We start from the raw sequence: 16,480 nt of genomic DNA, 5'->3' as shown, positions 1-16,480 counted from the left end.
TATTATTAATGGTATATTTGAGTGTTGACACACTCATAGGTGTGTCAGTCAGGGGCCACTAATTATGAAAATTCATTTCCCCTCTTCAACAAATACACATGCATATGGGTATACATGGTGCAAGACAGGGACAAGCATGGCAAGCCAGATGCTCTGGTCCTTAGCGGTGGAATGGTGCCATAGAACGATCCTGGCAGGATTAGAAGAAATGGAAAATATCCAGCAAACCAAGTAGAGAAATTGAGAAGACTCCAAGCAGCGAGAACAGTACATTCAAATGCAATGAGATATGGAAGGTCAAAAGTTGTCGAGGAACATTCTGGAATGTAGTCAATGAGGTTAATAATCTGGGCTGCCCCAGTTTGTGACAGCGTTGCTTATTAAGCTAAGGGCTATGGAGCTGGTTCTCTTGACATAAGCTTTTTAAGCAGGGGAGTTACATAACCAGGTTTGTGTTGCAGAAATAGCTGTAGTGGCACTGGAGCAGAACTGTCAGAGGAACGGAAGTCAGGGAGCTATTACACCAATTCAAGGCAGAGACAAAGCCAGACTCAGTAATTAGTTACATGAACGGTAGAGACAGGGGGCACCTACTATTTGATATCAGAGCTCTCATTCCTCTTCAGAGCACCTCTGTGAGGTAGGTGTTATCATCATCCAAACATTTTTCTCTCTTAAAACTGTGAAGGACAATACTATGAATTGCGATAGAACAGTTGAAGTTGTCAGTGAGGCATCGGATGAGCTGTAACCAGTAAGCTATGCATTGATGATGGGGCCGAAAGTTTGGGAGACACGGTGTTGCGGAATATACTAGACTGAAGAGGATGAATAAACACTGCCATGAGTTAAGGAGTGTTCAGAGAAGACCTAGACAGTGTCAGATTTTGAATGGAAAGAATTCACAGCCATGTAATTGATCTGACTCTGGTTGCATTGTCATTATGGTCTTCTAGCCAGCCCACGCTTGTAAGGATGGACAGATGAAGCCTTTGGGAACAGGGTGTTGCTGTGACAATCTCTGAGAACAGGGTAACAGCTAGTCCACTCTTGGAGGTGCCACTTACCCTTGATGAGCTGTACCTACCTGGTTCTAGATTCCACCCGTATTCTCTGATGTGACTTTTTCATGCAGCTGAGAGTATAATGCTTGTTGAGCTCCTAAACAAAGTTATTTTAGCAAGATATTTCCAAGTCCTTGAATGACAAGGGATAGATGTTTAAAATGCTGCTTTTATACAGGATGAGGGCTAGATCTTGATCAAAATACAGGGATTGTTATATTAAATAGATGCTAAATTACTGTTTCTTAATAGCCTGAAGTAGTTCCGTTATATGTATTTTTCATTTTCAGCACCCCAGTTGAAAGTATTTTGCATGTGGAAGAGGAATCATTTAAAGAACTGTGACAATCACTAATCTAGCTTAATGTTTTCTATTACTTTGGAAACATTTTGTCTCTTGGTTACTGGCAGTTCTATTATGGTTTACAGACAACAATAGAAGGTTTTATGTTTTATGTTTCACTGGAAAAAAATAGTCTTCAGTTATTTGACCTCAGATAATAGTGAATCCCATCGAGGCGGCATTACACATTTTCTGAGAGGATGTGTTTTTAAACCACGAGAAAGCACAGAACACAATTTATCCAGGGAGTTTTCCTTTAGGATCTACGATCTCTTTTTGTGGATTGTTAATATGTACTGTATATGGCTGTACTGTATATTATATCTCTTATTAACTCTAGTGCTATCACTAATGTTTTAATATATAACTGTATGTGCCTCCAGGGAGCAGTTTGTGTGTTTTACTGGCAAGGAGCACACAAAAAAATTTCTCCCTGCTGTTCCCCTCTATTATAAATTAATACCCACTACCAGGGGACCTCTTACGATATAAAATTGTCATCCTGTGAATGGTATAGATGAAATTACTATGGAGGAAAGCTGAGCCATACCCAGGGTGTGCATGAGACAGCACCTCTTCTGTGCCCGGCACCCCTGCTGACTTATATTAATATATGATAAATAATTTACATGGCTAATTTTAAAGTTTCATCATCTGTATTATCTTTTTAGTCACAGACTTAATGTAAGTGCATTTTCTCTACCGAACTAGGATATTTTAATAACATGGAATCATTTTCCCCAGCTCCAGAGTATTCTGCAATTTCTACAAGAGAGAGTGCCTGGAGGATGAACCCTTTTAAGTGTCATCGTTGCCAACACTGTTTTTCATTTGGGCACTAAAGGAGGTGCAGGAGAGGGAGGCGGATCCATAACGACAACGCTGTGTGTTGTACTGTGATGGTTGCCTGGCAACTGTACCTGTAGAAAGTAAATAGTGGACTCGCATCTGTATTAATCCCTCTTCTTGTCAAGGTTTGTAGTAGTAAATACACTAAGCTCAGAAAATACTTAAAAGCAACAAGGTTTGCTCATTTGATGATCCTTTGGAATCGTATGGAAACACGGTGGCATGTCAACAAATGAGGGTCTTTGCAGAAGTGGTACCCCATGCTGTGAACAGATCTTGAACATACTCGAATATATTTTAAATGAGGCTGAACCTAACCTTTCCGTCTCCCTTTCCCATTCCTTTTAGCTCTTCCAAGAAGGTAGCTCTTCACTTAAAGAACATTTATGCTCTTTCTTAATGAGTTGGCTTCTGCACTCCACACGCACTTGGGTATAAATGGGAGAGTGACCCCGGAGAAGAACAGTCTCCGCCGTCACCTTCGAGGCCGTTCCCATCAGTGGCACGGCTATTCTTTACACTCCTGCCAAGTCTGCTAGCAGGTGAACGTCAGCTGTGAAACATGTACAAAGCCCCGCCCACTAACCTGTAGCCCCAGCGTGTGCTGCTCTTCTCTGCCTGTTGCAGAAAGTGCCAGAACATGGGCTGTCATCCCAGCGGCCCCTAAATTTCATCCCTCGCGTCCATGCCTCAACTGTCACTTTCAGTCTCTTTTGACTTTAATAGAACTGGCCTTCACTCTGTGACTGATCTCTCCTCTATTTAAATCAGAGTCACACAGAAAAACTACGGGGGGAATTTGGCTTTTAAGTCACAGGGGTTGCTAGTAAGAAAACGATCCTTAAGGAAGGGGGAGTACCTCAAAGTGAACAAGGTGAAATCTATTGAATTATGCAGATGATGAAACACTGAGTTGTGTTTTCAATGCACAGGCTAAGAACCTATAGTGCTAATGGTATAAAGAATGATTTTATCATCACAGGCCTAGCAATGAAAATATTGTGGCATAAGCACATAGCTCAATGGAACAGAAAAGGACGCCCAGAATTAAACCCACACATCTCTGAACTAATGTACAACAGAGGCCTCACAGAGGGGCAGGGATAGTGTGTTAGCAAGTGATGTGAGGAAAACTGAACAATCAGATGAAAGAATAAAACCAGACCAATCCATTCCACCAGCCACAAAACCTAAGTCAAAATGGCTTAAAGACGTGAATGTAAGATCTGAAACTATAAAAATCCTAGAAGGAAACACAGGTAGTAAGCTCCTTCACATTGGTCTTAGATGATTTTTGGATTCGCTACCAAAAGCAAAGGCAAGAATAAACAAGTAGAATTATGCTGAACTAAAAAGCTGCTGTGCAGTGAAGGAATCCATCAAGAAAATGAACAAGGTGGCCTATCAAAGGGGAGAAAATATCTGTAAATTGTATCTAATAAGCCATTAATACTCAACCTCTATAAAGAATTCATCAACTCAATAGCAACGATAACAAATTCTAGTTATGAAAGCAGCTTAGAGACACTAGTAATCATTTCCCCAAGGAAGACATATAGTGTGCAGGGAAATGTAGATGAAAGCCAGAGAGAGACCAGCTCACAACTAGTAGAATGTCTATTATCAAAATGAAAAGAAACAAGTGTTGAAACTGTAGTTGAGAAAAGAGAAACCCTTTTTTTTTTTAAGATTTATTTATGCAAGAACTGGGGTACAGGCCAGAAGTGCAGGAAGGTGAGAGGATTCACCAGAGACAGAGTGGGGAGCAGAACAGGCAGATCAATTGAAACACACTGCTGAGGGGAGCAGCAGGTGAGATAGGAGAGGTCTGCCACGCCATGTGGGTTGCTCCCTGGCTGGCAGGGGTATTGAACTTGTGCTGCAGAGGCTGCGGACGGCTTCATAGGCTGCGTCTTAACCCCTTGAGCCACCAGGGAGGCCCTAGATTCCAGCACTTTGAAGGGATAGTGAGTGAATGAATGGACACCTATAGACTTTTTTTTTCACATTTTATTTAAATTTTATTTTTTATATTCCCGGTACAATTACCACCCCCTTATTTTGACCCCAAGCTCTCCTTTCCCCGCCCACCACCCCCCATAGAGTGTCTCTTTTTAAAGGGTTTACATTCCCATTGTAGGTTGGGAATGTAAATTGGCGCAGCCACTACAGAAAACAGTATGGAGAAGTCGCACATGCACACGCACAGACATAAAATAGGGAGATTTTGTCTTGTGACAATATGGTTGAGCTTTGATGGCTTTATGACAAGTGAAATTAATCAGATGGAGAAAAGCTAAATACTACATGTGGAAACTTAAAATCAAACTGAGAAACTCTAGACACACAATAGAAAGGAGTTTGCCAGAATTGGGAAAGACAACTGGGAAAGAGGCAGAAAAGGGGTCAAAGGGCACTCTTCCAGGTGTAAGATATACGAGTCCTGAGTTGTGAGGTGCAGCATGGAGACGATGCCAACAATATTGTGTTTCGTATTTGAAAGCTGCTAAGCAAGTCGATTCTCAAATTGCTTGTCAGAAAAATTTTTTTAGCTGTGTATGGTAACAGATGTTAACTGGGATAGTTGTGATTATTCAGTAATATATATAATTATGAATCTTTACATTGTACAGTGGCAACAAATACTATGTGTATGTCAACCACACTGCAATTTTTAGAAAGCATAAAAAAAATCATCTGGCAGAATACAAAGAAGTGAGGTGATGTGGATGACAGCCATATGTAAACTGTAAAGCACCAAACAAATATTAGTTAGTGATCTGAGTGTCCATCAAAAACATTGCATGCTAGCCGAAATAAGTCAGAAGGAAAAAGATAAATATCATGCGGTCTCACATATATGTGGAATACAGAGAAACTGAGTAAAAGGTCAAGAAAAAGAACATGCAAGCTGCCCGCAGATCTGAGGCATACAGCATACAGGAATACAGCTCTCAAAACAGGGCAGGGAAGTGAACAAGGAATGAGGGAGATGGGTCGCAGGTGCAGCGGTGATGAGAGAACTAGAGGGTGTACAACATGAAAAACTAAATCAACCAACCAAAAAAAAAAAAAAACCACCCCAAAATATTGCATGATGACACCGGAGATAAGCACTGTATTGATAACACATCAATTCATAGGTCATCAGCGCAATCACACCACCAAATCATGACAATTATGGAGCATCTTGCAACATCAAAACTGTGTGCGATGAATAGGTGAATGAGGGCCTCGATCTCTCCTCCCTCAGAACTCCCATGACTATTAGCCAATCAAATGCACATCTTCCTCCTCCAGTCTAGATGGGTTTCTTCACCTCAAGAGCTGCCCTGACTGAGCAGCTTTGTGTATTTTCCCAAAATCCATCAGGGGACAGAAACACGAGTCGTGCAAGCGGATGGAACAGGGTTGCCCAGTGTGGATGACGCTCAGGGACAAGTCAAGGCTGACAAAGACCGCCCCTACTTGAGCCCACGGCTTCAGTGTGACATGTGATGGTGGTGAGTTGGGGGGAGCGGGGTGGATACCTCAGTATTTGCCCCCATCTGGCAGAAATGGTCATCTGAGAGAACTGCATGATTAGGGCAAGCGAACCTCTAACCACTGCTTTGACCACGGGGGCCAGAGGCGTTTGTGTTTGTTTCAAGACATTGAGTCCGGAGCTGAGGTCTGGTATTTTGCTGGTGACTGCTGAAGAGGAGGGATTTGGCTTCTGGCAGAACATAAAGCCAGGCTGACAACAAAGCTTCCCTTTCAAGCTATCCAAATGAACACATTTCTAATCTGAAATTCAAATACTTGACAACAGAGAGCCTGTGAGCTGGGCTTTGAACAGGAAATTGCTTCATGGTTTTAGCATAATGAATGAGGCAGTTAGAGTAAATCCATTTAGCGGGGAAAGAATGCTTTCACATGCTTTTTGAAAGAAAGGGAGGGGGCCCCTTCTAATTTCCCAAATTTCTCAGGACTTACAGACACAAATGCTCTATGTAAATTTTATCTGCGGTGCTCAATGGCTGGTAGGTGAAGAGCCGTCCTGGCCTGGATCCCGTATCAGTTCTTGTCAGGAACGCTGTGCGCCTCGGTGTCGGGCAGACCCGAGGTGATGGCTAAAGGTCAGGAGGGCGTCGTCCTGACCGTAGTGAATGCATCGGAATCCTGAAATCCCGTCTCAGGCCCTGGGAGTCTGGAGTCCAACAGACACACACACTATTGCGTCTTGTAGGGAACAGAGGGGAGAGTTGGGGAAAGAAATGAGCTTGGGGAGAAGAGGCAGCTGACGAGCCTGCAGCCTTGAGGAAGGGCCGCCTCATTCCAGGTATCACGTTCACAAGCGCACCCCCGACGGGCCTCCATCAGCTGGTCTGTGAGGAGAGGTGGCAGTAAAACTTTCAGGGTGGCCGGGGGGCAGGCTGCTCTTAACGGCAGGAGAGTGACGGTTGCTGGTGTCCAGCTCATGTATAGAGCAAGCTGACCTTGAGAGAGTCTTGACAGACAACCCCGGGGAGGGAGAGAACTGGAAAAAATGAAAAAAGAGAAAGAAAAGCAGGGGTAGTGACAGTGGGAACCAGGAGACAAAGACCCCTGAAGAGGAGAGGATTAAATCCAGAGGCGGGCTGACTTGCAGCCAGCCATAGTGGTCTCTCCTCACAGCCAGTGGGGTATAGACAGGAGCGAGTCACCCCCTCTGAGCTTGGGCCCCCGACTGACCTTGAGGGGACAGCGCTCTGGGTAACCCCTCTTTCAGCAGAGTGGACAAATACATAACTGGATGTGGTCTCTCTACATTCACAGCTCGAGAGGTGCTATACCCAAATCATTATCTTCTGTTCCTATAGCAGGAAAATAAATATGGTTTCTTTTCAGCCATTGTTTTCAACTTTTCGATCAGAGAGAACAGTACAGTCCTTCCAGTTGGCATGGTGATAAAGACGCTCTGACAGATTACCATACAAAGGGATGTCTTACCCTTGTGTGCCAGTCATCGGATCCTGTTTACAGTTATAATGAAAAGGGCCGTGTCTCTGTTTCGAAGAAATCACCTTCTTGATGGGGGACCTCAGCACATCTATAGTTTGCCTTTGCGATCACATACCTGAATGCTCATGTGATGACTTAAACTGAGAACTATTGGTATCAATATGCACCGGAATAGTTCTGATCTAGAATAGTAATGACTCCCACCAGGAGTAGAATATGAGTCTTTAGTGGACACTGTGCTGCGTGAGGTGTGCTGAGGCACTGAGTAGAACTAGTCAAAATCACTCAAGACAGTTCTTCAACCCAAGGAGGAGAAGGGCAGAGAATAGTAGCTTGATAGTCAAATACATGCATTTTTCCGGGCAAAGGACAATAGAATTCCAAATGTAAGCCTGCTTTGACAATGGACTTGCCTTCAGAATTATATTCTGGAAACTAGGGAGAGGAGGAGCTACTAACAGATGGGATATTTGGGGGTGGGGGCCTAAAGATCCACAGATACTACTTTCTCGCCAATGGAAACTAAAACAAACCTTGAATTGAGGCTAAGTTGCTAATTCTATGATAAGAAATAAGGTGGAAAATGAGCCTGCAGAGCTAGAAATGGATCTGCCCTATGACTCAGCAACTTTATTCCTAGGTACCTCCCTGAAGAACACAGGCACAATTGCTGCCATGTTCACCACAGCGCCATTTGGAAACACATGTGCACCACAGCCAAACAATTGAAACAGTCTAAGTACCCAAATACAGATGAAGAGATCAGAAAGATGTGGCGTATACACAATAGAATACTACTCAGGGATGAAAAATGATGAACTCTTGCCATTTGCGACAACATGGATAGAGCTGGAGGGATGGTGCTGAGTGCAGGAAGTCAGAAGGAGAGAGACAGCACCGGATGGTCTCACTTATGTGTGGAATACAGAGCAACAAAACAAGGGGTCAGATGAAACCAAACTAACAACACACCCTAGTACGTGAGTATGGAACTGAGCCACCAGAGGGAGAGGGTTATGAGCAAGGGTGAGGACAAAGTGGGGATGGAGGACAACAGACGATGGTGGAGCACTGTGGGGTGATAACACCTGAAAAAGGTATCCTGTACCTCTAAAACACAAATAAGACTCTATACTAATTTTTTTATTATCTAGTATTCTATTTAATCAGGGTAACATAAGTTTATGTTGAAGTGAGAAGGGGTGGAATCTGAGCTTTATTATGGGTTGGAGAGAAAGCTCCAAGGAAGGGGTTCTTAAAAGTAGGGTTAACAACAGCATTGCAGACTCCCAAGTTTTGTGAACCCCAACTCAAAGCTAAGTGCACAAGGCTGTAAGGGTCCAGAAGCAGAGAGAGAGGGCCATGTAGATGAAGGCGTTTGGGAGCACCAGACACAGCACAGGACTCCTTCCATCCTGCCCCCCAAGTCCTTATGAGGGCAGAGAAACAGGGGTGTGTGTCTCCTGGGGAACGAGAAGGGCTTTAGCCTAAAGAGACCTGTTTAAAGCTCAGTATTTCTTTAAAATTTGGTGTTTTATCTTAAAAATTCTTGAGTAACTTATTGTCAATCGCAGTATATGCTCAAGTGTTGCTTTGATATTTTAAATGACTTCCTAAAGAGCGAACTTGAACTGCAGGAGAAGCGCCATGCTTTTTTGTGTGGCCATGCCACACTCTCCACCAGAGGGCTGCGTCTGGGTTGAGGAGCTGCGCCCAGGGTCAGCCTGCCCCAGAATCATTGCAGAGAGCTGCTAAAAGCCCAGCTCCGACTGCTGCTTTCTAAGTCAGTCTTAACTCTAAACAGACCAAGTCATTTAAGGAGAAGAAGCACCTTCTCTTAGCTCGTCAGTGCTGCCTGGAAAGAATGAACTCCGAGGAAAACTTGCTAAGGTGACAGCCCAACTACTAGAGATGTAGCCTCCCCTTTGGGATCATTCTTTTTCCCTTCTGGTTTGTAAACTGTGGGTAGAAACCAATCACTAATAAGAAAAGCAAACTGATTGCAAAGACAAAGGTACCCCTAAGTGAGTACTGAGTCTTATCAAATGCTTCCTATGCCTTTACTGATACTGTCAGGTGACTTTTAATATTTTGTTTTGTTTTTTTAGTATGATGTGTTATATTAATAGGTTGAAGCATATTAAACCATCCTTGCTCTCTGGGATGAATCACACTTGAAAAACAAACAAAACCCTCTACAGAGTTCTAGAATTAGACACCCTAATTTGGAAACCCACTTGCAGACCATTGTGACCTCCGGCAAATGCCTTCTCACCTCTGTGCTGCTTTGTCTTCCTATGTGAAATGGTTTACTATTACCCCATGGTCATGAAATGCTCTGGGCAATGAGCTCTTAGGACAGTGCCCAGATATATTGGAAGTGCTCAATACAGGGTAGGTAAAATGTTATCAACACACACTGTGTGTTGATAACATTTTAGTAACTTTTAATAAGAAAAAAAGCATGGTTTCCTGTCTGTCACAGAATACAAATAATACCAAATAATACCCCCAATTGGAACTGAATAAAGCAGGTAAACAAGCTGAGTATGTTTCCTCCATAGTAAGCACAAAGGTGGTTTGAAAACAGCCTTTCGGTAATGTAACATTATTTTTTCCTTAGCAGTTTCACTCCTGCAGTCATCTAATAACTTTGAAGCAGATTAATCCATTAAGAGCTGTACTCCCAGTGTTTCGTAATTGCCAGTAAAGTCTAATCAGATAGCAACTGCTACAGACGAGCCTTCAAGAAGTACTATAAGATAATTAAAACATAAAGGTTATGCAAAAGTAGCACATCAATAGGGACAGTAAACATGGTTTATCAACAGTCCAGGGGAACATTTTTTCAATTCTAAAATGTAAATGGACTTGGGATGGAGCACGCGGCCAGGATGACAGATAGGATCCCAGTAACGGTTTAATTAACTCCAGTTTCCTGCATGTTCGAGGTTGCCTCAGCCCACTGGCTCATGTAACCAACCCTCTTAGGATTTCGTTAGCCGGTGTCTGATACGAAAACCAGGAGGGTCTCCTTTCTTACAGGCCTACATTTGGCCCTCCTCCTCTGGAGGCCTTATCAAAACACAGCTCCGTGTTTTCTCTCTAAATACACAGGTATTTTTAATTTCAGCTAAAATGGTCTGACTTTGTAATCGAGGTAAAAGAAACACACACACACACACAGTGAAGTAATGAGAAGGGTTCACTGGGAAGAATTATGTGATGAAAATTATATATTAAAGTTCACATGTAGTGTGTGCAGAACTGTGCAGCCCTCCAGATGATTCATTTGTTGTCTTTAATTCTTATATAATGTGGTCTATTTTATAATTAGTTACAGAATGGCACCCCTTGTTTAGTTCAACCCAGTGAAAGGGAAAATAAGGAATATTTACTATTAATGGATCTTGGAACCACTAGTCTGGGCAGGACCAATAAAGAATAGTTACTTACTGTTCTTAACTAGCCATTTTAAATGGAATATATTTGGTGTTTTGCTTGCAATCATGAATTTGTTAAAACTCTAGAAGCAGCTTTCTATTTTTTTTTGAACAGGGAGTTACCTGACCATGGAGTAAGCACACAAAAATGGAGAAGCAGAGCTTCAGTGGAAGAATTATGGTATTAAAAAAAAAATCAGGGTGAGAGCCAAGTGTTAGTTAAAAGAAAAATTCTTTTTCCAACCCAGTAGAATTAGGTTCCACACAATTAACTTTATCATTAGTAAATAAAGGAGTTATTTAACCTCTGCCCTTGCAGAAAGAAGTTCTTGATATTTTGCTTAGTAAAGGGCAAGAAACCCATTATGGTTTATTTATTCACTTTGTTAAAAGGTTATTCCTGAAGATTGTGATATAGAAACACATAATACATAATCTTTGTTAATAAAGATGTATTTCCCCTGCCATTTAAAGAAGCTGGTTATTATTTGATGCTTATTAGTGCCATGAACAGGAGATTTTTTTTCCCTCTGTTGTTCCCACAGGAAAGATTATCAAGCTGTCGGTAAAGGACTCATTTTCTTTAAATTAGAAATCGCGGAGGTACCCTGCGTCGAGGATATTAAAGCAAGCGTCGTCCTGCCATCTCAGTGCAAGATGAGCTGGAGGTAAGTGTATCGCTTATGTTTTGAAATGAAATATTGAAAAAGCCAACTACCTGTGATGGAAAAAATGTCTCTCTTCCAACACTTAGGGTTTTCATCCTGAAGCAGGAATCTAAGCTTGTCCTTTTAAACAATGATTTAGAGGGAGAAATTGAACACCCCCTGCTTGCAACATCCATTTTCAATAAATCTATACTTTCTCTGCCCTCTACCATGTTATCAGTCATCCTCATCCCAGAGGAAATACTTCAGGCTTGGGGTTAAATTAAGGTCCTATCTCTAGTGATTGTCTAGAAAGCTGTCCACATCCTCAAACAAACTTATCTGCATTATATACAGCCGTAAATGCTTCCTGCCAAGTGGAGACACAATTTTTCCCCCCTCCACGGATGTCAATGGTAAGATTACCTCTTGCCAGTGGAAAATAAAAAGACAAGCCACAATTACATTTCATTATAAACTGTAAATAAGTTCGACTTCAATTAGTACATTTGTGATACTGACATCAATATGGGATATGGATGGCCTATATTTTCACTGGAAAAAAAAAATTAGGTCTAATGAGATGCATTGTCTTTCTGTTATGCAAAATAATACTTTACAACTCCATGACTAGCTCATCCTGTCTTTCACAATTCAGTGATACCTTTCCTGCTCATTTGGGTTAAGTACAGCATCCAAAAAGCATTGTTTTACAACTTTTAGCTTCACAAATACAAAACATTTGGAAAAACCATCCGATATAAATTAGCTTTTCTGAATAGAAGATTTTCTCATTTTCTAAACAAAAGATTTTCTTAGATGCCAAGGTCAAAGATAACTACATTTTCTGGTAAGTATATTAAATGCACATATTCTTTTTTTCCTCCACTTAAAAATCATTTAAATGTGCCTTGTAGATAAGCACTGTAAAATACATTTATTTGGCTTTATCATCTTTAGTGAGAGAGAAATAGCAGCCAGTATTATTAGGGGCTTAACTGAGCCAAGCTCACAAAGTAAGAGGGCTCCACAATAATTGTCTGTGCAGTCTCTGGGCTGAGGAGCAGAGGGAGGCATCACAGAGACATACCAGAGCAGGATGAGGGTAGCTTATCAGACCCACCAACAAACCCCAACATAGTTGGAGGGAGGAGAGGGATATTTGGGTTCATCTTCATTCATTCATTCAACAACCTCAATATTAGGTTCCTAGTATGTGTCAGGCACAGTTCTGGGATCTGAGGATGTATGAGTTAGCACAGCAAAGTCCTTGAGTCCCTGGGGGCATCTAGTCTCACGGGAGAAGACAGACACCTGCATAACTATATGTATGATGATGCTTACAGCTCTGAGGAAATCCAGATCCATTGCTTTGGATGAAGGGGCTGAGGACAGTCTCACAACATTGGAGAGAGACGACAGAAGTGTGAGGTGAGACCCCGTGGCTATATGGGGGAAGAACACCACAAAGAAAACAGCGAGCCCAAGGCCTTGGAGTTCTTGCTCAGAAAGGCAGAGAAGTCAGTGTGGCTGGGCGAGGCAAGAGCAGTAAGAAGCAAGGGTAGAAAGACAGTGGAGGGCTGTGAGGTAATCTGGGTGATGTGGAGGCAGTCGCGCCGCACCTTAAAAACCACAGTCATGACTCTGAGAATTAGGATCACAGACGTGCTATCGTCTGACAAAGGCAAACTTGAAAAAGTACACTGACCATTTACACAGTTTGGGGTGACTTCTGGAGACACAAGATTGTAGAGGTGGTTGTGGTTGGTGTAAGAGCTTGGCAGTAAATTAAAGTTTGAGATGCCTATCAGATCGATATCCAAGAGGAGATGTCAAGTAGGGAATTAGATACAGGAATCCAGAATTCAGGGAGGAGGTACAGGCTTCAGAAAAAATTTAATGTCATTCAAATACACTTGGCACTTGAATACATGAGATGGGATGACCTCATCCAGGAAGTGGATTAGAAAGAGTTTGTTCCACATTAAGATTAAACACTTTAACAATTCTTTCACCACTTCTGTAATTGGGTTTTCTCAACTCAACTAGACTGCAGACAGGAGCAAGGACAGTTTTCTGTAGCTGTGTATCGTCATGAGCTATGCAACCTACACTTTCTAAATGTGCTAATTTGGCCCTTTTATATCGCTAGGCAATGGACGTGTCTGAATAACCTCAACTGAAAGGTATTTGTTGGAAGAATACACAGAAAAGCAAAAAATATAATTGCTCCCTATCCGGGTCTCAGGACACTGCATTGCTGCTCAGGAAATCGCACATTGTTTAAAATTCACTGGATCGCTGGTGAACGTACAATATCCTCCAGTGCTCAGCAGCAAGTCTTTGTGATCCTGGTCTTTCAGTGACTTTATCTCTGGCTCTAATTTGTTTCCGAAAAGCAAAAACAAAACCAAAAAAACAACAAAACTTGTCTGCACTCCCCTCTCTCTGGTTTTCTAGTCTTGGAGATTAGTTCTTTATCTGTGTATTTTAGTCTCTAACTCTTACAACATCATTACACTCTCTTCAAGACAGAAGCTGTGGTTGATTCAGTCATCTTCCAGGTAACCATCCACACTACTGATTTATCTGTGTATTCGTTTTCAGTTTCGCAATCTTCTAGTCTCAGTGGTGTGGCTTCACGAATCTCAATGACAGTCTCCCTTCGTATTTTCTGTTATATTGTCCTGCAGCTGATTTCATTCAGCTGAGCTCTGTTTTGACTAATGCTGATAAGCATATCATTTTATCTGCTAAATTGCTTCTCCTCTTTCAGATATCAGCTCAAATATCACTTTCTTAAGAAGCCATGCCTTCACCATGAACATGTCTTCTCTATAATCTTTTGTGACAAAGGCACATTTGGACATATTGTTGGAGACTTTAAGTACGATCTAATTCTTTCACTAAATTCTAAGATTCATGAAGGTAGAACCTAAGTTTATTTGGGTTTATCATTGTGTTGTCAATACTTTAAAATATGGCAAAATTTAAGTCCTATAGGAGTGCTTTGATCTTGCTTGAAATGAAGCCGAAAGCAAGAAGGAAAGTCTGAAAATAAGTTCAAAATACAGATATCACCTTTACTACAGTGCTGAAAAGTTAGGGGAAAAAGATAAAAAAAAAACAAAAAAACAGTCTGCTTGTTGGAGCCTGCAAGTCTGAAAGAGATCAACAAAGCAAGATGTGTTTGATGATTGGGATATTGTATATATCTAACTATCTCCAGTTTTCAGTTGCCATGGACTCATGTCTCCTTGCATAATAAACTAAAAGCTAAAAAGAAACCTTGCTGTTTAGTGGATAACACTTGGCTCTGTTTTGATAAGTGAGATGAAGACAGAACCAGTGTGAGAGGCAAAGAGAAACAATGATATTGAGTGGATTTATGCCCATCGCTGTGTCAAATATTCAGCCTTTGAGATGTCAATCTCCATGACGGAGGTGAGGAGACTGAGGTTCAATGGTGTTGGATGACTTAATCCAGTATCATACTCGCAGTAAGTGGCAGGGTCAAGATCAAGACCCAAGCCCTAACTCCCATGTGGTTGGGCTCCATGAGACAAACGGTGTCTTCAGCCGCTAGTGGTTATGTACACTTCATGTTGTAACAACTGCAGGTAAGTCGTGTGTGTGTGTGTGTGTGGAAGTGTGAAAGGAGTGGGCAGTGTGGCCAGATGTTCACATGAGCCTTCTATTGGCTTTATATTCTTTTTTCTCCTTGTGGATCTGCTGTATTTGCTCATTTTTCTTTACCAGATTCATGAAATTAGGTATTCTTGAGTAACTCTGCGTGATTCATCTTTCACGGTTATTCTCCTCATTTTGTGTGTACCCACCAGAAATTAAGCCTCTTTAATGTGAGCTAAACTTACAATGTTTGAACTGAGAGATCTTGATACTTTAATAACAAATCTGCTTTTAGATGATCATAAAAGTTATTTAAAAGCTACCAATGGGAAAATTAGCTAAAATTATATAGAAAAACTTCATAAAATTCTCTTGATAGACTAGCTATCTTAATAACATGGAACATAAACAAAATAATTCTTCATCTATGTACTCAATATGTTAATATTGAGCTGGGATTTTCAGAAATAGAAAGCAGGAGTTCAATAACTTTCTTGTTATCTGCCTAAAATAACCTCATAAAATCATACCAAGAATAGTAATGATGCCAAACTACTTGGATACTAGAAAGGCAAGCATCCTAGTTCTATTTTGTAACTATCAACGAATGACTGCTAGAACTGTTCCTACAGGCTTTACTAGTTCTCCTTAGTGACAAGAGTACATTAACCAAAATAACCAATTTCATTCTAATTTAATCACTAGCTTTTGGTGTACGCAGGGAAAGGATACTAGATAAATGTCAGCTATTTGTTTGAAATGGTATCTCTAAGCTAGCCCTCAATTTAGGAGGGGGCAATGTGTAGCTTCTGGAATTCTTCTCTCTGGATGAGACAGAGGACTCTCCATAAGAGGGGCAGTTCCAGGATCCCTGCCCCATCTGCTGAGGGGTGCATCCGAGTGGCCAGGTGAAGCTGTAGAAGACTTGGAGGACACACAGAAGGGGAGCCATGTAGAGTCCAGTGGCATTGCTTGCTTCTCAGCTTTAAACTTGCACCAGGGACTTGGGGGACATGGAGAGAGACACAAGGTGTCAAGACACATAGAAAGACTTGAAAGAAACACATGGATGAGAGACAAGTAGGGAGGCTGAGTGGCAGACTTTATGTTGATTTGCATTTTAATTTTTCAGCTTTCATCCCAGACATGCCTGACCCATTCCATCCTTTTCTGTGATTCTCTGCCAGAAGGTGCTTTAGACTTATAGCAAGTTTTTGGGCCAACCCTGTTTGGCTGGGAATTTACTACAAAAACATGGGGAACTTATGGTGTTTCACTGGGAAGTTCTATCCTTTCCCTTCTTCCCTCTCTATGCACATTGATTCTACTCAAGATTCTTGCACACAAATAATATTTATCTTTTTTTTTAAAGGTTTATTTATTTATGCATACAAGAGCTGGGGTACAGACCAGATATGCGGGGGGCAGGGGGCGAGAGGATCCACCACAGACAGAGTAGGGAACAGAACAGGCAGACTGAACTACACTGCTGAGGGGAGTAGCAGGCGAGACAGGAGATGT

At 41.7% G+C, this 16,480-nt stretch overlaps 1 long non-coding RNA gene across 1 annotated transcript in view; it reads left to right on the top strand.

The window, feature by feature from the left end:
- The window catches only part of LOC119242746 (uncharacterized), a 67,646-nt gene extending 65,090 nt beyond the window's left edge, over positions 1–2,556 (top strand). The window contains exon 4 of the long non-coding RNA XR_005124556.2: positions 2,152–2,556. This is a non-coding gene — a long non-coding RNA (uncharacterized LOC119242746). The remainder of the gene's footprint in view (positions 1–2,151) is intronic.
- Positions 2,557–16,480: the final 13,924 nt, after the last annotated feature.

Source organism: Talpa occidentalis, unplaced genomic scaffold (assembly GCF_014898055.3).
Source record: "Talpa occidentalis isolate TD23 unplaced genomic scaffold, MPIMG_talOcc4v2.1 talOcc4.13, whole genome shotgun sequence".
NCBI lineage: Eukaryota > Metazoa > Chordata > Mammalia > Eulipotyphla > Talpidae > Talpa > Talpa occidentalis.
The sequence above is the reverse complement of the archived record's forward strand: the minus strand, read 5'-3'. Positions and strand labels throughout refer to the sequence as shown.